Source organism: Capsicum annuum, chromosome 5 (genome assembly GCF_002878395.1).
Source record: "Capsicum annuum cultivar UCD-10X-F1 chromosome 5, UCD10Xv1.1, whole genome shotgun sequence".
NCBI lineage: Eukaryota > Viridiplantae > Streptophyta > Magnoliopsida > Solanales > Solanaceae > Capsicum > Capsicum annuum.
In genome coordinates, this window is record NC_061115.1 from 32,603,891 (window position 1) to 32,626,818 (window position 22,928).

The window sequence follows — 22,928 nt, forward strand, 5'->3', positions numbered from 1 at the left end:
TCAATACTAATTTGTTCTGTAATAATTTGATAGATCCTCTATATTTCTTGCCCCAGAGGAAAGAATTAGCTCACAATAAACATATTTAAAGAAAGATAGACTGAGAGATAATTCTTCATTGGTAAAATATATAAAAAGTGATGTTGTAATTTTTTTAGTATACTAACAGACATTGATGTAAAATATATGTAAATGATAAAGTAAATTTAGTAGAAACTTACATCAACAATGATATCAATTAAGTTTGAAGGCAGAAGTCCTGAAGAATTGGAAGCAACATCCACTAAGAGATGCTCTATTTTTTCATCAGAAGCAACAACCATTTTTTTCTGTTGATTGAGTTTAAATATTTAAGAGAAATCCGATGAAGAGAAAGAGGAGAAAGAGAAAAAATATTTGAGAAATGAGAAAAAAAAGATGAACAACAGTAGCTGAGAAAAATCTGGGAAAAAAATAGAAATAAAAAAACCTTAAATAAAGATTAAAGAAAAATAAATTATAAAAAGGAAAAATAAAGAAATAGATAATGATTGAGAAAAAATAAAAATATAAAAAAAAAGTTGAGACAAATAAATTAAAACATGAAACTAAAGTTAAAGAAAAAAATAAAAATAGAATAATAAATTTAAAGGAAAAAATAAAAAAATAGAATAATAAATTTAAAGGAAAAAATAAAAAAATAGAATAATAAAAGTTAAAAAATAAATAAAAAGATGAAAAAAATAAAAAAAAAAATTGAGAGTCAAATGAATATAGAAAGTTTAAAAATATATTTGAAGTTTAAAGAAGAAAAATGGTTATTGTATTATATTAAAAAGTATTTTAAAAAAAAAAGGTCAATTGCCATCTACCCTTAAAAGTAAAATCCAAAGCAGAAACCAAAATTAGAAATTGAAGAGCCTAGAAATAGGAAAGTGTATAGTCTTCATCTTAGTTGAACCCAAGCTGAAATGTCGCGTCGTAGACATAATCGAAAATGGTAGATGAGCTAAATGACCAAAATAATCATCAGATTCTTCAAGTTAAGTGAACTATCTACATCAATTACTAGCTTGACTTCCCGTTTCAACAATTTCTCTAAACTCTTTTAAATTATTAATCTTTTGGTAATAATCACTTAGGCAACCTCTTAATCTCACAGTTGCCATGATTTCTATTCCAAAAAAGAAGCCTTCTTCAAGATTGATAATATTAGAGTCTAGATTTGTTGCTGCTCTAGGTATCCTAGTTAATAATTTATAGATTTATGGTCTTGACAGAATGTAGTTGTTTCATATTAGTGTTCGTTTGGTCTTTAATTTTTCCTTAGTGGGATGAACCTCGTATGAAGTTGATACCACCACCATACGAGGTTCATCCCATCGTCGATTAGAATCTGAAGATGTTTTGTCGTGTATGACTGGTATATTGTAATTGTGTTGCTGGTATGATGTTACTGCTGGTGTGATATTCTCTTTGTAATGACCTTGTATGATAAAATTCCAACCTGCTTTGATGTATCTGTTAGCTCCCTTCATGTTGCACAGTTCTTCTGATGTGTGGTGTACCTTATATGTCCAATTTGATTATTCTTCTCCCTTTTACTGGAATGTCTTCAAAATTAGTAATCTGAATGTCATCTGCAAAATCCAAAACCATGTTAGTAAAATAATCAGCAAGAGTGTTACCTTCCCGAAGGGAATGTACCACTATTGCTGTTAGATCCGACATCAATTCTCTGATGGAGTTCACTTCCAAAACCACATACCACGGGACATCTCATTCCCCCTGCAAGACCTGGACCAACGTCCATGAATCTGTCTCCACTTCTATTTGTTGAATATTATTATCCCTGCAAAACCTTAAGCACTCTCTAATTGCCATAGCTTCAGCCACTATACTTGTCGTGTCATGAATTCTTGAACCCTTGGCAACAATTAAATTGCCTTTTGAATTTCTTATATAGAAGGCACATGAACTTAAGCCTAGATTTCCCCTTGACGCTCCATCAGTGTTGCCTTTCATCCAATCGTGTGGAAGAGGCCTCCATCTAAAAATTTTAATTTGATAGTAAGGCATATAATCCTGTAGGGCATCTACTATATTAATCCAATTATACCCTTCAATCTGCATATTAAACCTGAGCTTAATGAATCTGAGAATATATTTATTTATTTCCAAGTAGATCTTCCTCATTTGATAAGTTCCACTATGTAACTTAGTATTTTTCCTTTTCCACAAAACCATATTATTAGAATAGGAACCATCTGATACACTACCTTACTTCTTAAATTTTCATCAGTTTCTCTCCACAATCTCACACTTTGTTTCAAATTACGTCTTCTATCTGTTATTCCAGCACCTGCACAGTAATATTGCCAAATCTCTTCTGCTATTTCTCCTCTCAGAAATAAATGCTCCACAATATTATGTTAGGATTGCTGCAGCATAAACAATTCTGTGAAATACTTGAATTCCAAGTATGCATTAGTGAAGCTACTGGCATTGTTTCTTGCCAAATTCTCCAAGCAAGGAAGGAGAATTTAAAAGGCAACCCTTTTCACCACAAACTCTTCAAATCTTCCTTAATCTCACCTCCCTGTCTAAACATTTCTCACACACTCTTGACTGTAAAATCACCTTTACTAGATTTTGTCCACTAAGGTTTGTCTGGCCCATCTTCATTTTTCTAATTTCCCATTCTTGTTCTGACATAATTCACCACATTCTCAGGAATTTCATCTTGCATTTTACTATAATTCCACCCATTTTCTCCTAAAAATTCTCCAATATCTTTCAATGGAAAGCAAGTTTGCACATATTTATGATTAAATGCACTAATATACACATTATGTAGGCACATAGGTAATGGGATGATATTATGTGGATGCAAGCTGAAAAAGATCAAAAAAAGAAAAGAAGTGCAGTTTGAAGACCTAGAGTAGAACATAGCCCCAGTTACCGCGGTCACAGTCAATCAAGCAGGTATCAAAACAACAAATATTTTTTTTGACAAATAAAATTTTATTGGGAAAGTAGCAAACAAAACAGGGAAGTAGACTTGGACATAATCAACCCCAGCCTTAATGGTAAGCATCCTACACATGTTCCCTAACTAATTTTTGAAAAAAATCAAGGGTAAACATTCAACTGCTGCAACCTATGAGCTAATTTGACATGCTGGGATCCTCTTGCATGTACTGCTTGAATAACTTGTCTAACAATAGCCTTCACAGTGCTTTGTTTGAGCTGAAATATAAGGTTGTAATTACATTCCCTACCACAAGTAATAAATAACTCCTACCAAAGACATCCAGTACACTTGTGCTGAGCTACTTTTCTCCTTCATATGTCTAAGAGTCCACTGCATCTCCTTCGTCTAAGTCATGTATCTCCTTTGAACTCCTTGCCACTGTAATAACTTTGCCCACACAACATTAGCAAACCTATATATAGCAAGTGCTCTATATCTTCATCTACATCTTGACAAAGAGGATAAGTCATAGATTCAACAAGACCCCATTTTGCAAGTCTGATTTTTGTAGCCAACCTCCTATTCACAGCAAGGTACATGATAAAAAAATATTTAGGGGCGCCAAAATTTGACCACATCAGTTTTATCCATGTTACAACTTCTAGTTCACCTCTCATTCTCCTATACATCTCTTTCATAGAATATTTAGCCTTGTCCATGAAGTCATTAATAGAATAGTCTGGTGCTTGTATATACTTATAAGCCTTCATAATTCTTTGGACTAGCCATGATGCCTGTTTACTATGAGTTCCCCATACAGCATCCTCCCATAATAATTGAGCATTCACACCACTCATAATTTATTCTTCTAACACAAGTTCCATAATAATTTGCCTAAAGTTGCCTTATTTCTTGTATACAAATCTAGAATATTCTGACCCCTATTTGATTTTGGGCAACAAACTTATCCCAAGCAATGAGAGCTTTTCTGGATGCATCCACATTACCCGTCCAAAAAAATTTCCTAAATGAACTGAATAACTTTAATAACCTTATTTGGTAGAGCAAATATCTGTGCCCAAAATACTTGAATAGCAAATAAAACACTCTTAACTAACTGTGCCCTACCAGAATAAGAGAGGAACTTAGTAGTCCAACTAGTAATCCTTCCAATGATCTTATCAATTAGAGGTTTACATTGAACTATTAACATCCTTTTAGTACTCCAAGCCACTCCTAAGTACCTTATAGGTATGTCAGCCTTCACAAAATGTCGCTCTTGTAGTATCTGTTCTTGAACAGTTTGCTGCACTCCATAAAAAAACACACCACTTTTCTCCATATTTGCCACCAGATCTAAAGCTTCAGGAAACTAGTTGAAGCAATCATATAAATACTTCACAGAGTTAAAATCTCCTTTATAGAAGAGTAAAAGATCATTAACAAATCTTAACTGCACAATTCTTTGCTTCTTACACCTTGGGTGAAACTGAAATTTAGAATTAACATGTAAAGTTCTTAGGATCCTGGTAAGATAGTCCATAGCCAACACAAAGAGAAAATGTGATGAGGGATATCTACCTGCACTACTCCTCTTTTAGGATGAAATGGAACAATAGTCTTCACATTCGCTCTAAAAGAATAAGTAACAATTGTAACACATTACATGATCTATTTTACTACCACCTCTGGAAACTTTAACTAATATAGAATTTTCTCTAAGAAATACCATTTCAAGGAATCATACATTTTACTCATATCAATTTTAGCCATACATCTTTTATAATTACCATTTCTCCCGTAACCCTTTACTAGCTCGTGACTTAGAAAATATTATCACTAATTGCTCTACCTAGGACAAAAGCTGATTGATTATGATCAACAAGGCAGGGCATAACCTTTTGAAATCTAGTAGTTAGCATCTTCGAGATAAGTTTATAGAAGGTTGTACAATATGATATGGGTCTATAATCTCCAACCTTAGAAGGATTCCCTACTTAGGAGTAAGTGTCATTTCAGTGTAATTTATATGCTTTTAAATAGTACCCGTCTCAAAGAATTGTTGCACTACCTCTGTAATTTTAGCTCCTACCATTGGTCATGCTTTTTTAAATAATAATGTATTGAATCCATCTTAAACAGTTGCTTTAAGATCACTAATATCCTTAAGAGCCTGCTCTATTTCATCCACAACGACTTTTGTTGCCAACTGTTGCTATTGTTCTCTACTCAATATAGGTCCTAATTATATTATGGTAGTATTAACACTTGGTAAGACAGGACCAGATTTACCAAAACCTCACTGTAAAGGATTAGAATTTCATTTTCTAACTCTTGTTGTGCAAATATATCTAGTGCCATCTAATGTCAAGAGACTGGTAATCGTATTTTGAGCCACTCTATTCTTCAATTATGATAGATAGTATTTGTATCCCCTGTTCTTAGCCACTGAACTCTGGATTTTTGTTCAGTTTTTTCAACCAAGCTCCATTTCTCTAGTTGTATTTTCAGCTCCTTCTTAGCATCTTTGTTACCATCTATTGCATTAGGATTAGCCATGCTATTCTGAAGTTTTTGCAACTGAGCTTTAAGATACGTCACCTTAGTACTCACCCCCTTAAATTCATCAGTATTCAAGCTCTGTAGGGTAATTTTCACTCTTTTAAGTTTCAGCCATGCACCTTTTATACCATTTACATTCTCTTCCCCCCCCCCCCCCCCCCCCCCCCCCCCCCCGCCGCGCCCGCCCTCTCCCAAGCTGGATCACTTTGTCCAGAAACTCAATACGTCCAACAATGGCATTATGGAATTGAAAAGCTTTGTGAGGGGTATTTGGGGTCCTATCCAGTTTAATACTTAATGGGGAGTGATCTGAAGTTACTAGGATCATTATTATTGTCTCTTAATGAGGAAAATTCAGGACCCATTAGACATTTACCACTTCCCCATCAATTTTGCTACACGTATGCCCATTTTATGATATATAACATCTACCTATTGTTTTTATTTCAGCCATACCTGCATCCATCGTGGATTCATTGAAATCTTTGACTTCTATGTCTCACATAGGAAAACCTTATGGTCTATCATCACTAGAAAGGATGGAGATCGCCCATGCACAACAAAAGTTCATGAGTGCCAGCAACTATTACTTGTGATACCCCACAAGATTCTAAGCTCGATTATGCTTCTGATTGCATATTTAAGGGGTCCAAGGCTTGAAATTTTCACTAAGTGTTGAGGACTTAGTCATTTTCAAGACTGTAAGATTTTATGAATTTTATTTTTGGCCTTCCCCGAACCTGAGACGTTGGTTTTTTAGTTGAAGCATGTTTAGGGATGTTGAAGGTATGTCACGGAAGAGTTTCAAAATTTTCGAACGGGATTCGGGGCATGTTTGGACTATGGAGGCAGTGAGCCTCCGCAATAGGGACGTGTTGTGGAGGCTAGTCCCCACGATATGGTTTGCATCGTGGAAGCTATTCCCCCGCAATATGGTCCTTGTCGCGTAGCTTATTCCCCACGATCAGGTCTGTGATACGGAGGCGTTGTATTTCTAGCTTCATAATTAAAGGGGACATGGGGTAATTTGGTCCTTTTTCCTCAACCCCAATCTTCCAAAACACGACTTATAACACTCCAAAGGGCATTATTTTTCCATTATCATCAAAATCACTCACGTAGAAACCCTCCCCCTTCTCAAGAATAAGAAACTCAAGCCTTCCTTCCCAAGAATCCAAGAGTTCAAGTTTTCAAGTTCAAGAATTATTCAAGAATCTAAGAATTATTCAAGAATCTAACCATTGAGGTATTTGGGGTATTCATTATTAGGTTCCTTCCACCCATTGAGTCCCAAAAATCCTCTTTTTGATTTGAGTATGAATTTTTACTCTTTACTATGATTTAATTCAATGAAATTCATGAAATTATCCACGTTTCCTCATTAATTTTACATTCAAGTGATGCTATTAACTTTTTCATGTGATTTATGATTATATATGATTTAAACTCCAAACTTACATGTCATGTTTGATCAATACCAAGTCAAATTATAAAATCCATATATATAGTCATGTAAACATGATATGCTCTAAAGCTTAACTTAATTCCATGTTGAAATTCATGAGGTTAGCAGTTATTCAAGCGCATTATGTTTTGGATTCCCCAAATTATGATTTATTACCAATGTTTTAGATGATGTTATCATATTTTAAAGTATCATTCAGTGCTGACAGGTTATGAACACTCGATAGTTATGTGTTAACTCATGTTTCAGACCTTTCAAGTAATAAGTTAGTTAAACCATGAGTCTTATCATTATACTCAATTGTTATAATCATGTTGAGCACTATCAGTTGTTATATTTAGATGAACTTAAGTCAGTACCAGCGTCAGTTCAATTGGGAGTAGGATTTAGCATCGAGCGAACCCAAGGATAGGGGTTCATCTGCCAGCAGAGTGTGTGACCCTTAATAGAAATCCATGAGTTTCAAAACTACGTAGCCAGCCTAGGTTTGAGAGTCTTCCTGCCAGTTGAGGGATGACACATTCTCATAGGAGCACCATCCAGTATAAGGTAACTCCCTAGTCCTTTTGGTCATCAGCCTTGTGGAACCACATCGTCAACTAGTGTTAGTACCCGTGGTAAGGTACTGACACCATTCCAACTAGGGTTATAGGTTGGACCTCGATTAACTCAGATTAGGGCATGTCGATTACATGATACCTTCCACAGTTTCAATCCAGTTATTTAGACTAAGTACAATTCAATTTTACTTGATCAGTATTTAGATATCAGTTAATCAGTATACAGATATTAGATAATTATTATACAGATACCAGTTAATCAATATTCAGGTATCAGTTAAGCAATATCCAGATATCAGTATTTAGATATCTACTCAGTATACAGATATTAGTTATCCATTTATTTAGATTTCAATCGTTCAGTCACATAGGCATTAGTTATTCAGTTAATCAGATCAGCTCAGCACATATCTATGCTTATTTTTGCATTTATCTTTACATGTTTATGCACTCATGTCAGTACTTACATGATTTCAGTTAGTCTCCACCCTTCATACTAGTACATTCAAAGTAGTGACCACATATTTTCTCTTGTGCTATGTTTTCTCATAACATAGGTTCGGACACACAATTCCCAAGCGCTCTTAGCCAGCTCGGTACCCATCTTGGCAGCAGTAATAGTAAGCCCTCATCTATCGAGGATGCTATGGTTTTATTTATTTATTGTACTTTCATTAATGTCAGTTAGTTGGAGTTAGTTGGGAGTTTGTACCATCAACTCCTCATGCTTTAAAGGCTTTCAGATATTCAAACTAGATGTTCAGTCAATTATCATTCAGATGTTATTAGTTATTTCCAGACTTGACAGTTATATTTCGGATTTAATATTCCATTTAGGACTATATTTCATCAGTATATCTTTCGCACATATTATTTAAGTATTGAATTATTCAGTGCTCATAGCAGGTACTAGATCATGGGTTAGCTTGGGGTCACTCTTTGCGGTAAGCATCATATCGCGATCAGGGGGTAGCTTCGGGTCGTGACAAAACATGGTATCTCTAACGACCTAAAAATTTGATGAAATATGTAAAATTTATGATTTTGTGTGATTTGATTGTTTTATCCCTCCACGTAGTTACATTATGATATTTCTGGAGTGCGGGAGTGATTGGCATGGTTTTTGATGCATTTTGGTACCATTTGTGCAACATTGTGGTTTTTGATGGTTTCAAGAGCCTTATTTTAGATTTATGGGGATATCTTTTGATCCGTGCGATACATGACCGAACGACTGTGCTAGCAACTTTAGAATATCGATTTTATGCTGAGTAGACCTTTGGTTTGGGTTCCGGTGCACCCGAGCTCATTTTGACCTATTGATCGGAAAGTTGAAAAATTGAAAATATGGATGTGAGATCCACATTTGGTCGAAATGATCTCGGATGGAAAATTCAAACTTCCCAACAGATCCAAAATGTCAGTTTTAGGTTGTTAGCGCATTTGGTGTGATTTTACGGCTTTTAAATCTCATTTCGATCCTCGATTTGGAAAATTGTGATTTTGGATTTCGGGGGTCGATTTTGTGAAAAATGATGTTTTTTCGAAATTTTGATATCGCCATTGAATTTGAAGCGTCTATTTAATGTGGTTACATAGTTCATTTAAACATATCGAACTCCAATCAAATTTTGAGCTCCCCGTTGAAGTCCGCTTTGACTTAAAAATATGTGGTGCACCAGGTTGCTGGTGCAACCAGATACATAAAGGGTAAATCGGGGTTGAGGAATGAGTTTTATGTGTGAAATGTCTGGTAACCCGGGTACAGTATAAATAGCCCTTTTTATCTGGTTTTTGCTTATTTTTTCACTTTCCTCTTAAGAGTTAATTCCTAAAATAGTGTGAGATCTTAAAAGTGATGTGTAATTACCCAAAATCGCCTCCCGGGATGTCACACGGTGCTTAAGGCTACAAGTAGCCCCAAGCTAACCTTTTTAGCCTATTTTCACTAATAACACTCATTTCAAGATGAAATAATTTAAACACTAACATAGTCATATCATATGAAAGAAAATATGGAGAAAATGCTCGGTCCAAACGACCAAACATATCGAAAACCTCAACACAACTACAATCTGATAACTAGTCTAATAAAGTTTCTACTAATCCATGAACTAGAGAGTCATTGGGACAGGTCCCCAACTGACTCGAAATGAACTGAAAGTAATAACATAGTCTCTCAAATGCTGAAATGTCTGATGATAGGTTCTCGAGTCATGAGGACTCACCACTGTAGAGATGTAGATAGAGGTACTCGAAAGTCACTGACGAGGCTGGGACTGAGCACCTGAACCTACATTATAAGACAATGTAGCACATAGACGTATATGTGGATCAGCACTTGGGAATGTACTGAGTATGTGGGGGTGCATGCATTTATATAAAACAACATCAATACTCTTTAATAAAATCATGCATGCAATAAGTAATGACCCACATGGCTTGAATAAGTATAAAATGTAAAGCTCATGAATCATGTAGAATGGAGCATGTAACACAAATCTCATGAGTCATCATAGTTTAACTTTGAAATCGGTAATCTTCTCTTATTCTCATTACCCATAGGCTAAAGGAGACTTTAAACAATACTTTCAACTCATTTATATGCCTCATGGAGAGTAAAACTTCTTTAATGCTCAAGAACTCATAACTTTTTTGAACTCACATACTTGGAATACGGAATCACATAACTTTGAAACATACTTGAAGGCATTTCATTCTCTTTAGGAAAATATCTCATTGGAAGGGTAAATACTTTAGTTTTCAAGGAAGTAACTGATCTCAAAGTTTAAATGTCAAGGGAGATTCTCTTAACCGACATAAACCATGCAAGTTACATGGAGTCCAACGTTTTGTACTTCTAAGGAAGAGACCTCACGTTGGGGAGAGGCATCATACTCTTGCCAGGGAGTATAACCTAGGTCCAGTGATCACTAAACAAACTTAGCCGCGGGCCCAATATCAACTCAGCCTTAGGCCCAATAATAATCATAAACTCAGCCTCAGGCCCAACCTACGGTGGCACGTAGTTTTGGGGTAAGAAACCATAGTAACTTACCCACTCGGTGCTAAATACTACTCTCTTTAGATTATCTGCGCTCATCTCGTAAAAATACCCTTTTAGAAATAATCTCATGGTTTACCACGAACCCAATAATCAAATTTGTACTCTCATGTAGGAAAGTGGATTTCAAAGCTCAATAACCATTAGGTCAAAACATTTCTCAACAATCTCAGAATACTCAAATCATGGGTGATTGTAGCACAATAGTTCATAAAATTGCAAGTCTCAAGTAGGGTTTAATAACCCATAATTCAATCTCAAGTTAAAACTCATCAAAAGCATAATAGATAGCATATAGTTTCATAACCCATGTAGAAATCTGAAAATTTCAGCAATTTGTCTCAAAATCTCAACATACTTATATACTTCAATATCTCAAAAATTTCAACTATTAACTTCTCAAGGATTAAAATCATGGGGTATAGACCCAGTTACAATTTCTCAAGAAAACATGTAAAAATCATGTCATTAGACTCTCAATTCATGGGAAACATCAAAAGCTTGCAACCAATAACAATGGGTGAAAACCTCCAATTCAATTTCATGTAAAATCTCATAAATTGCAGAGAAATTGTAGTTTAAATAAGCCTTTGGGCACAAGGGTGAAAGGATTATGATAACGCTCAAACTACAGCTCTCTAATGAGAATGTAAGCAATCATTGTCAATATATAACCCAACTAGGTTGGGGTCGAATCACACAGGGAATATGGTGTGAACTTAAGTTGTTTGCGATTTAATCAACTGATAGTTGGATGTTTTCTGAAATGAGGTTTTTGGAGATTAGCCAATAATTGTTGGTCACTTTTGTTTTAGTGTTTGTAATCAAGAGTTTATGGAAAACCATAATTATGTTCACTATGGGTTTTAGTACTTGACAGATGCTAATAGTGATTCAAGATTCTCACAGTAGGTAGGACAACAGATTATCTTTATCGAAGTTATGCCTACATGTCTCTCGACCTACTTAAGCATTTAATTATCTAATCCTGTCGGACTTAGGGAATTTATATTTACTAATCAGACTTCACCTCAGGTTAATCAACCTTGTTGCAACGTCAATTATTAAATGAAAGTTTAGTGCTTCCAAGTCCCTATCAATAATTCACTTTCTACTATATTTGATTTCTTATCTCAAGCAAATCAAAGTAGGTGCTATCTATCGTTTGTAACCAATAGACAATAATTAAAATCTTAGAATTATCAAGGAGTCCTATGAACTTTATAATCTTAAACACTTAGCATCTTACCAAGACTTAGCCCATAGATCTCATAATTTGGGTTAAAGAGATTTAGCCACTCATAATGTAATAAGCGAAACAACTAGATGTATTCATAATTTGAAAGATGAACTTACCACAAGATGAATAGTAACTAGTGATTCTCAGATTAGATCACAATACAAATCCCAAAATATTGATGAAAATCTCTTCAAAGGTAATTGTTTTTCAAGCCAAGAAACTAGAGAGAAAAGTAACAATATACGTGTGTCCCAAAACAGGTTCCCCTCCTTATAAAATCCTAAACTATGCTTTAAATAGTTCACCCTAATTATGGAAACAAAATCATAGAGTTCAACAATTTCTCAAATTAGATGACAACATTCGTCACACCTTATTAGGAGTCTAGCGACTTATCACAAATGTCGTCAGCTCCTTCTTCAGTTTTAGCACTTCCTGTTTAAGGTTGACGATGAAACCTGACGACTTATCAGGGAATGTCATCACAACTTTTAGCTGAGGTCCATTCTTTGTCGAAGGCTGACTATATCTCTGATAACTTATCACATGGCTGACGACTTATCAGGAATGTCATCAGACACACTTGTCTTCTATTTGCTTCAAATTTCATCTCTTTTGTTTCCATCCTTGTTGGTTCTCTTGCATCTTGTCTTCTACTGCAAAATCAAAGATAAAACAATCAAAAATGACAAAAGTTGCTTAAGACCTTGCAATTTTTCTCAGTTAAAAGCCTCAAATGTGTTAGTATCTGCTCACACATCAGATTACCCTTGTTCAAAGCCCCACACACCTTGAATTAGAAGCTTTGGATGAACTCTCACTTTTGGGACTCTATTCGTACTCTTGAATAAGGGTTCTTAAAGCCCTTGACTTGGGAACCTTGAATCTTGACTCAATTAAGAAAATCTATGGTGGATTCTTGAGATTCTTGGAAGATATTTTGGATACTTGGGGTTTTAATTGAGAGAGAACTTGAGAAAAATTTCAAAGAATGCTTGTAAATGACCTTGATTTGGTGTTTGCATGGTTTAAGAGGCTTGGAAAAAGTCCAAAGTGCCTTTTTTAACTTTTGTATGAAGCTAAAAAAATTGAACTAGGAACCCAATTTCATGGGCCACCATGACGCGCCACTATTGCGGTGGCTCACTGGAAATTGATAAATAGGAATCTGGTAGTCACCGTGACATGGAGCCATTGCGTTGTCCCACTAGTTGGGACCTGGAACTTCAGCGTGACGCGTCACAATCGCGCCAGGCCACTAGAAATTGACTGTTGGGAAATTGGGGTCCTCCGCGGCGCGCCACTATCGTGGAATTCCACTGGAAATTGAAAAATGTCAAATAGATCCTCTCCGCAACGCGCCAAGCACTAAAATGGCGTTGTTGTACAACTAGGACTTAAATTAGTCAGAACTTCTTACCCGGGTATCAGATTTGGGAGAATCTTATATCGACGGAAAGCTTATCAAATTTTCCATGTGATAAAAAGTCAAAATTAGAAAAATTCTATATGGCTAACACGATACTCAATTAGTAAGTCACTTCTCAATCTTTTAGGGCCGAAATCACGCCTCACTTGACACGCCCTAAGGTTCATTCTATGAGAGAATTTTGCGGGGTATTACATGAAGTTTGTGAGAGTTTAGGAAGCTAGATTAACATATGTTTCTTGATTCTATTATGGATTTAAGGTAAGAAATCACTCTTTTCTTAGTAATTTTTCAATTAATTTCACAAAACCTCAAAAATCATAGGGCTTGATTTGCAATTTCATTTCTTTTCACTTGAATAATATTTTTATCTTATAATCAGTAGTTGTTTATCAATTTTAACCTTCAAAACAACTTTAATTTTTAATTTAAACCCGAATTTCAAAGATTTATCTGGTAAAGCTCAAAAATAGTTTTTCTTCGATTTGAACCTTATTTTTTACTTGATTCAACTTGGGTTTTTGGATGTAGGTTCCTAAAATTAGGAAAAATATATTTTGAAGTAAAATTTTGATTTTTCCCTTCTTTTTCAGAAACTCATTTCGAGGGTCTGTTTTGACACCGAACCAAAATTAGTCAATATGGTGTCGTTGGTTTTGATTTGATGCGTAGATTCCATATTTGATGCTTAGAGTTCTGGATTATTTGTGAAAAGTAAGGACGTCAATTAGAAGTATAGCAGATCTGTTTTGATTTTTGAGGTAGGTTATGACTTAACTCTTTCAGACTGTGATGGGAAGTAAATGATGATACAAAATGCATGTTAAGGTTGGGAATTAATCATGAAAAATGACTATTTATGTGTTGTGCCCATGTGGGAGCCTATATGTGATGTAATTATCGAAATAGAGTTATTATGTAATGTGTGTGACCATGTGGAGTCCTATGTGATATTAAGAGCCTTGAATACATGTGAATAATTGTATTGTGTTGTTAAGATTCTTAATATGGTATCATTGGTGTATTGTGATTATATTCATATTTTATTGGGATATGAGACATGTGGAAATTCGTGGATGAAACTAAAATAATGAGTGAAAATTGGCTCACGTGGTTGTGGCATTATATCATTGTGGTTGGTTGTAAAAATATATCATATGGTTGGTTGTGGAAATACATCATTGAGGTTGGGTGTGAAATATATCATATGGTTGGTTGTGGAAATGTATGATATGGTTGGTTGTGAAAATACTCATTGTGATTGGTTGTGAACATTATATCCTCATATCATACACATTCATGAAACATTGGTATCACTGTGGCAACATCTAAGAAACACTGGCAACACCTTTTTAAAACTGTAATACCTCGAAAATCCCAACCAATGTTAGAGCCATGTTTCAAGCTCATGCATAGTACATTATAATTCTTTGGTTGTTTTATAAGTGAGTTTGATATATCTTAAGGCCTTGAATAACTCCCAGCTATTATACAAATCAAAATAATCCTTACCAATTGAGTTTTTCAAGAAGAATATTGTTATAATCAACTTCAAATGAGCTTACCTTTTGTTATACTGAGAATTTTCCAGCTCAAGACCTACCAAATGATAGGAAATTGAATTATCTTTCCAACGATATCAATTTCGCCCAAATTCGATACTCAGGTGAGAAGTTATGGCACTTCTAATAAAAGGCAATAGCCCATCGCGGTTAGGTCGCATCGCAGTGATGACCAAAATCACATTCTTCCTTTTCCAGTGTATCGTCATGATTAGCACCGCATCACGCCAAGGGTAAAATTCGCGTTCAGTGAGGCACCGCGATAGCGCTGCGTCTCTCCAAGGTGTCAAATTGGGATTGTCCATTTCCAGTGGCGCAATGCGATAGCATCGCGTTGCACTGTTGGGAAAAATGGGGATTATCCTTTTATAGTGGCTAGTCAACTTCAAACGAGCTTATCTTTTGTTCTACTGAGAATTTTCCAGCTTAAGACCCACCAAATGATAGAAAATTAAATTAGCTTTCCAACGATACAAATTTCATGCATATTCGATACTAGGGTGAGAAGTTATGACACTTTTAATGAAAGGTAGTAGCCCATCGCGATAAGCACCGCGTCGCGCCAAAGGTCAAAATCGAGATTTTCAGTCTAATTTTGAGTTTTAATTTTCAAGGTTAGTTTGGTCTTTTCCCATAGCCCCCAAATCATGTAGATAAAGGATTTAACCTATCCTAAGCATATTATATTGATTTTTTATCAATTTAATCTCCAAGAAAACCCTAGGCTTTAACATTCAACTCTAAAATTCATCATTTTTTTTTCCAAGATAATTCAAATTAAAGGTTCCCAATTCAAGAACTTTCAAGAATTCTTCAATCAAGGTATGTTTAGTGTTCATCATGGGTCCCTTTCACCCATGGAGCCGAAGAATCTAATTTTTAAATTCAAAGTTTTGATCTTTTACAAGTTATTATGATTTTTAATCATGAATTTCCATGAATCTAGATTCTATACCATGTTTACATGAAATTATTGTTGTTATTGAACCCCACATGTTCAAATAGTGTTATTCACTGATTTAAATCATAATTAGTAATAATTGTTTTCATGCCATGTCCTTAAAGTTTTAGTACTATTTTGCTATTGTTTCTATCAAGTCCTGGGGGTTATGAATACCCGAACATTTAGTTGTTTGCTTAGTCTCAGTATCTTCAGAATAGTTTTAGATATGTTATGAGCAATATCAGTTCAGTCAGTTATCATGATTAGATAAACTTGGAACGATTCCGTATTCTAAATCAATTCAGTTGGGAGTAGGATTTAGCACCGAGCGAGTACAGGAATGGAGGCTTGCTCGTCAGTTAGCCAGAGTCATTAGTAGCAGTCTCTGTACTCTAGAACTACATAGCCAGCGTAGGATTTGAGGAGTCACCCATCAGTTAAGGCTTGACTACCTCCCAGGGGTCACCCATAAGTTTAGGATTAACATCCTTAGTCCTTTGGGATAGTACATTAGTGGATCCACACAGCCAGTGTTAGTACTCGTGGCATGGTACTGATACCCTTCCAACTGGGGCCACAGGTTGGACCCCCAATTGCATATTGGGGCATGTCGGTTAGATGATAGCTCCCACAGTCTCAGTCCAGTAATCAACTTAGAAATTCAGTTTTAGTTTTGCTTGACCATTGCATATAGATATCAATTATTCATGTATCAGTGCTCAGTATTTCAATTTACAGATTATATTCAGAACATATTTTATGCTTGGTCATGAATTCTCAGTATTTACAAATTTCATGCGTTCTATTCAGTACGTCATGCTATTCATTCAGTCAGTTATTACTCCTATACATAAAACCATGTATATCAGCCTACCTCATTTAGCATACCATTACATTCAAAGTACTGATCGCATACTCGTTTCTTGTACTATAATGTATCATATCACAGGTTCAGACGCTCAGTTCCCGGATCACGCATAGATTTTCCAGATTACCAGATGTAGCAGCGGTGAGTCCTTATATTTCGAGGACATGGTTTATTAATCTTAGCTATCTCATCAGTTTTATTATTTTTTTTATTTAGTCAGAGTTAGTTGGGGGTTTGTCCCATCAGCTCCACAGTCAGTCATTAGAGGCTTTCTAGACTAGTACAGACAATTAGTCAGTCTTCAATTTTTAGTTGTTATTGTCAGACATTTTATTAGTATTATCAGTATTATTTTGTAGACTTTATCAGAACTATGATTTAAAACCTTATGGCATTCCTCAGTTAAATTCTATATATGATCTTTGTTATCAGTTTTATTAGTACTCACAACAGGCATCAGCTCATGGGTTCGCTTGTGGTCCCTCGGGACTGTAAGCACCATATGGCTCCCAGGGTGTACTCTCAGAGTATTATGAAAACCCTCCTCAAGGAATGTACCGCGGGGGAAATATTGTAACACCTTATAAAGTCCTTTTCGAGGGATGTATCTGAAAGGAGATATGAGATATGTGGATTGTATATGGATTGACGAACCCCCCATGGGTCCTACGTTGAGAAGCTTTAGCTCCGTAAGTGTATACGGGGATTGTACGATGATCCCAGAGATTGTGCGACGACCTCATGCATCATCATCATTATCATATACATTGTACTTACTTTATTGTGTTTGTATTGTGTTGTATTGCCATATTGAATTGTCATCTATGTATTTGTCTTACCTTCATTTACTTGTATTTGATGATCTTGTATCTATATGTTCTCCCTTGTTCTACTTATATGTGACATAATGTATACTTGTATTCTATCTTGTTGTGTTGTTGTAATATATGATATACATTAGAACTTTTAGTGCAAGTGGCGTGGGCTACCGTTGTGCGATATTTTTTGATTGCGGGTGACGTGCCCTTATTGTGTATTTTGTATGCTTTATTTTCTACTTTGATAAGTCGGCCTATGATACCTACTGAGTACAAATGGACCTTACTCATGCCTACTGTGCCTTTTCAGTGTAATTCTAGCTCGAGTGCACCTTAGCTTGCTTGACTCGGGCGATTATAGAGCTTCCAAGGTAGCGGTTGGACATTTATGCGTCCAAAGTTTACCTCTATCTATCTATAGTAGTTATGTCTTTATTAGTATTTGGAGATAGATATTATTCTTTTGTGGTTAGTTTTCTGACGTATTTGACTCCTGGATTGTATTAGTAGATCTTATACTATCGATACTTGGTTTTTGGCATGATCAATATTTTTGGATAAGTCCTTTCCGCATTGTAATGATTATTTGTATAGTTCGGCTTCATTCTAGAAGCCTTAGCTTGGGATATATCTGTCTTTTCCTCTTTTTTGTATCAATTTGGGTGATAGGTATACTTGTCAAGGTACTCCACAACAAGTGTCATGATGACCTTTATTTTTGGGTCGTGACAGTATCAGAGTCTAAGGTCTTAAAGTATCCTAGGATGTCTTAAAGTTGTATCGAGTAGAGTCTTGTGCATGGTAGTGAAGCGTACCATATTTATGGATAAGAGGCTATGAGACGATTTAGGGAAAGTTTTCCTTCTTTCAGTATTCATGTTGTGCGAAAGAACATGAGATCTATTAAAATACTTTCTTTAATTCGTACTTTATTCCATTTACAGAAAATGCCTCCAAGATAAAATAATAGAAGAAATGATGGGGGTCAGCCCATACAACCACTTGTTTAGGAAGATCCCCTGAACAAGCATATTTACCACGCTGAATTCAGTGCCACTTTCACTACTTTGGTTCACTCAGTAGCTGCCCAAAATAACCAGCAGGCTTTTGCCACAGCTAATCAAGTGGCGAATACAATTGCAGCCAAACTCTGAGACTTCACTTGGATGAATCCCCCTTTGTTTTCTCGATCCAATTCTGAGGAGGATCAACAAGAGTTTTTGGATGTTGTACAGAAAGTAGCTGACATCATAGGTGTCACCTCCAGTGAAAGTGCAGACTTAGCTGCTTACCAGTTACTGGGAGTGGTTCATACATGAGTCAAGTAGTGGAAAGAGGACAGGGGTGTTGAGGCAGGGCCGGTGGAGTGGGAGGAGTTTGCCACGACTTTCTTGGATAGGTTATTTATGTTGGAGTTAAGGAAGGCCAAGCTTCTAGATTTTATAAACCTGAAGCAGGGTAACATGAGTGTAAGGGAGTAATCACTCAAGTTCACGCAGTTAGAAAGGTACGCTCCTACTATGGTGGCTGATTCCAGAGCCAAAATGGGTAAATTTGTGTTAGGAGTTTCAAAGGATGTAGTGAAAGAGTGCAGGACAACTATGTTGGTTAAAGAAATGGATCTTTCTAGATTGATGGTCCATGCTAAGCAGATTGAGGAAGAGAAGCTCAAAGAGAAGGAAAGGAAAAATAAGAAAACCAAAATAGGCAGTTTCAACTTTTCTCAACCAAGGTCAGAAGGTGGTAACCGTTTTTGACATCTAAGTATTTCCGCCCATGACTAAATTTAACCCTGGGTTTCTTCAATTTTTAATAAAATTGAAATATTTATTTCATCCGACTAAATGTGTTGTAAAATATTTATTTGGGTTAATTTTGTCATTTAATTGATGATTATATGTTTTCGTATTTACATATATGAAATTGTATAAATTTTGTTGCTTAAATGTACATTTTTATCAAAATTGTACTTATACTGATTAAGCTTGAAAATTAATCTAAATGGATAAAGTTTTGATTTAAATAAATTTTGTTCTAAAAAATTAATTTATTTGGGGAAATACTTATTTGATTTTATCTAATCAAGAATCTCAGGATTAAAGGAAGTATTAATTTGTATCGAATTTAAATATTATTTAGCCAATTTATTAGATTTGGTTACAATTGAAATCAAATTGGTCATAATTGCAATGCAATCCGCCAATTGATTTTTAATTTGGTCAAAATTAAATAAATTTGACTAAATCTTAAATCCCAGCTGGGATTATATTTTATATAATCCCAGCTGGGATTATATTTTATATAATCCCAAAATCCCAAAAAATGACCTAAATCTACACAACCTTATCCCTTTTTCATTTTTGAATTTCAAATTTATATTATATTGTATAATTCCACCTCAGCATTATCCTCATTTCCACTTGAATTTCAATATTTGTACTAGATTGTACAATTCTACCTCAACCTTATTCTTTTTTCATTTTTGAAATTTAAATTTTAAATTTGTACTAGATTGTATAATTCAACCTCAACCTTATTCTTTTTCCATTTTTGAAATTCAAATTTTGAATTTCAAATTTGTACTAGATCGTACAATTCTCCCTCAACCTTATTCTTTTTTCATTTTTAAAATTCAAAATTTGTACTAGATTGTCAATTCCACCTCACCTTATCCTCCAACAAACTTTTTTCTCAATTTTAAATTCCCAAAATACCCCTAAATTCTTTCTCCCACATTGGTGGATGAAAAGAATTCAATCTTCATCATTTCCTATAAATACTACCACTATTCTGATAGAAAGACAAGTCTCAAAGAGTAGAAAAAACTTTTGAGAAAAGAGTAAATTTTTTTTTAGTAAATTTTTTTCAAGCGTTAGACTAATTGGGGTTCTCTAAAGATTACTTTATGGTGGTGATCAAGACTCCAAAGAAATCTTGAAGTCCCTTTTTTTTCCGCGAAAAAGGTAAACACACCTTTTTCTTTTAGTTTTGTTATCACTATCTTTCTCATCTCCTTCTTCATAGTTTCATAGTTGCGCAGTTGTAATTTTGTTTGCTGGATTGTTTGCTGTAGATGGCCTTGAAGGCCATAGGATGTTGAGATATCAATATTATGGATATTTTTATGATTCATGGTGTAAAATGATCAAATGATAGTTGAACGTGTTTCTTTGACTTTCTTCTTTGATTATTACTATTAGATAAATAAAGTTTTGACCTTTGCTTGATTAAATACGTACTAATTTCTTGTTTAAATTCATTGTTGGCCGATATATTTATTTTAACATGTAAAGTTGTTTCCTTTATGTTGAAAAGAACAGTTAATATTGATTTTTTTGCCTTTTGGCCTTATTTCTTGATTATTATGGATAAAGTTTCGATCTTTGCTTAAAAAACGCACTCATTCCTTGTTTAAATTCATTGTTGATGGATATATTTACTTCTAGCATGTATAGTTGTTTCCTTTATGTTGAATAGAATAGTTAATATTGATTGTTTCGCCTTATGTCTTTATTCGTTGATTATTATGGATAAATTTTTTATCTTTGCTTAAAAGACGTACTTGTGCCTTGTTTAATTCATTGTTGGGGGATATGTTTTTTTTTAGCGTGTAAAGTTGTTTCCTTTATGTTAAAAAAAATAATTACTATTATTTGTTTCACCTTTTTAAAGTGATATAGATAAAGTGTCGATCTTTGCTAGATTAAAATGTGTGCTCGTGCTTTGTTTAAATTTGTTATTGGTGGATATGTTTGCTTTTAGTATGTAAAGTCATTTCCTTTATGTTGAAAAGGAATGGTTACTATTCTTAAGGATCCGTGAAATTGTTTCTCAATTTGAAGTAGTTAGTTACCCATATCTCTGATTTTTGTGTTATTTTTGAAAGGCGTATCATGGTAATGTTTGTGGCCTAGCAATTTGCAAAATTACCGCTTATGCTTGAGAATACTATCTTACCATCTCATCATTTATCTATTAAGTGTAGAATTTTTGAACACATATTAATTCTTTTTTTTTCTTTGCATATATCTTCTTTGGAGTTCAAATGGACTCCTTTCCTCTTGCATTTATTTAATCATTCATTTGGGGCCTCGAAGCCAAAGTTGTAATCTAATATAGGGGAAGCAAATTTTGGGCCTCAAAGGTACAAAAAGATAGTTTATGACAGGTTATGGGCCAAAATCCCAAGTTTTAAAATAGGACAAGTGAAGATGGATTTGGGTCTAATGAACTAAGTCTTTTAGTCTCCCCCTTTCCCCTTTATATACTAATTATTTTTTGTGTTCTTAGACTTAGTTAAAAATCTCCGCTAAGTCGTCAAAATTTGTTTTCTACAAATATTTTCTCAATCAATTTCTTTTCAAAAACCAACTCCTTTTCTCCAAGTTAGTCAAGGAATCATTTTCAAATAGTTAAGTCTCCCCCTTTTCCTTTTATATACTAATTGTTTTTAGTTTTTTTAGACTTAGTTAAAAATCTCCACTAAGTCGTCAAAATCTGTTTTGCGCAAATATTTTCTCAATCAATTTCTTTTCAAAAACCAACTTCTTTTCTCCATGTTAGTCACAGAATCATTTTAAAATAGTCCGGATAACCACAAGTTAGATGATACTCTTGGTGCCTTAACATCCTTCCAAGAGTATTAATAGGAACCGCTTACTCAGAATCTTCAAACTTAAATGATTTTTCTGTTTTGGATTGTTTAAGTAATTTCAAAGGTTTTCTTGATTCTCCTAAATAATTTAAGTGGTGAATCTATTCGCGAGTTTAAAATTTTTTTCAAAAGTATTTGAACTTCTAAAAAAACTCAAAAGTCATATCTCCGCAAAACAGAAATGGCGACTCTGCTGAGGATTTTAACTTGGTTCTGACCAAATATTTGTGTTAGCTTCTTTGACTAACTATTGTAATGTTTAAACTTTTTATGTTCTTATGTGTTTAAGTTCTGCAAAATTAAACTGTTGCATTTCATAACATACTTCTCATTTGAAATATATAAATTGTTTGGAGTTTTGTGGATGTCCCATCCCCTATTGTTCAATTCCAAATAAAGTGTTGGAAATACGATGGTTTATCCGCATGTGAGGCGTATGATGGTTGTTCGTATTTCCAACCCAAGTCTTTTACTTGGAAACCTGGTTCAAACCCACTCTAGACACCTAGGATAGAGTGAAAACTAAAATCCTATTTTAGGAATGAGCCTAGGACGACCCAATACCCGAGGGGGTATCGGACCTATTAGAAAACCTGCCCTACATTAGTTGCCACGAGTCAATTAAAGATGAATCATATTTATTTGTTAACGAAGTATATGTTATTTAATCCAATCCATTATTATTTGGGATAAGGGGAAGGCTTGCTTTGCTTACTTTCGTGTAACTATACCTCAATCATACACCGATTGAGAGAGGAATTAAAACTAGTCAGGAAAGAGGCTGATGATTGATCAATTTTAGACAATTGC

General features: G+C 34.7%; 1 long non-coding RNA gene across 3 annotated transcripts; it reads left to right on the forward strand.

Moving 5' to 3' along the window:
* The first annotated feature begins 853 nt into the window (after window positions 1-853).
* LOC107870566 lies at window positions 854-17,058 on the forward strand. Of its 3 annotated transcripts, none has more exons than XR_001674190.2 (5): window positions 854-1,021; window positions 2,837-2,964; window positions 8,098-8,160; window positions 8,447-8,535; window positions 16,728-17,058. It is a non-coding gene; the product is annotated as an uncharacterized LOC107870566 (long non-coding RNA). The 3 variants fall into 3 exon arrangements; XR_001674191.2 differs by having other exon boundaries at window positions 8,444-8,535; window positions 16,728-16,892; XR_001674189.2 differs by lacking the exons at window positions 8,447-8,535; window positions 16,728-17,058 and having other exon boundaries at window positions 8,098-8,338.
* Window positions 17,059-22,928: the final 5,870 nt, after the last annotated feature.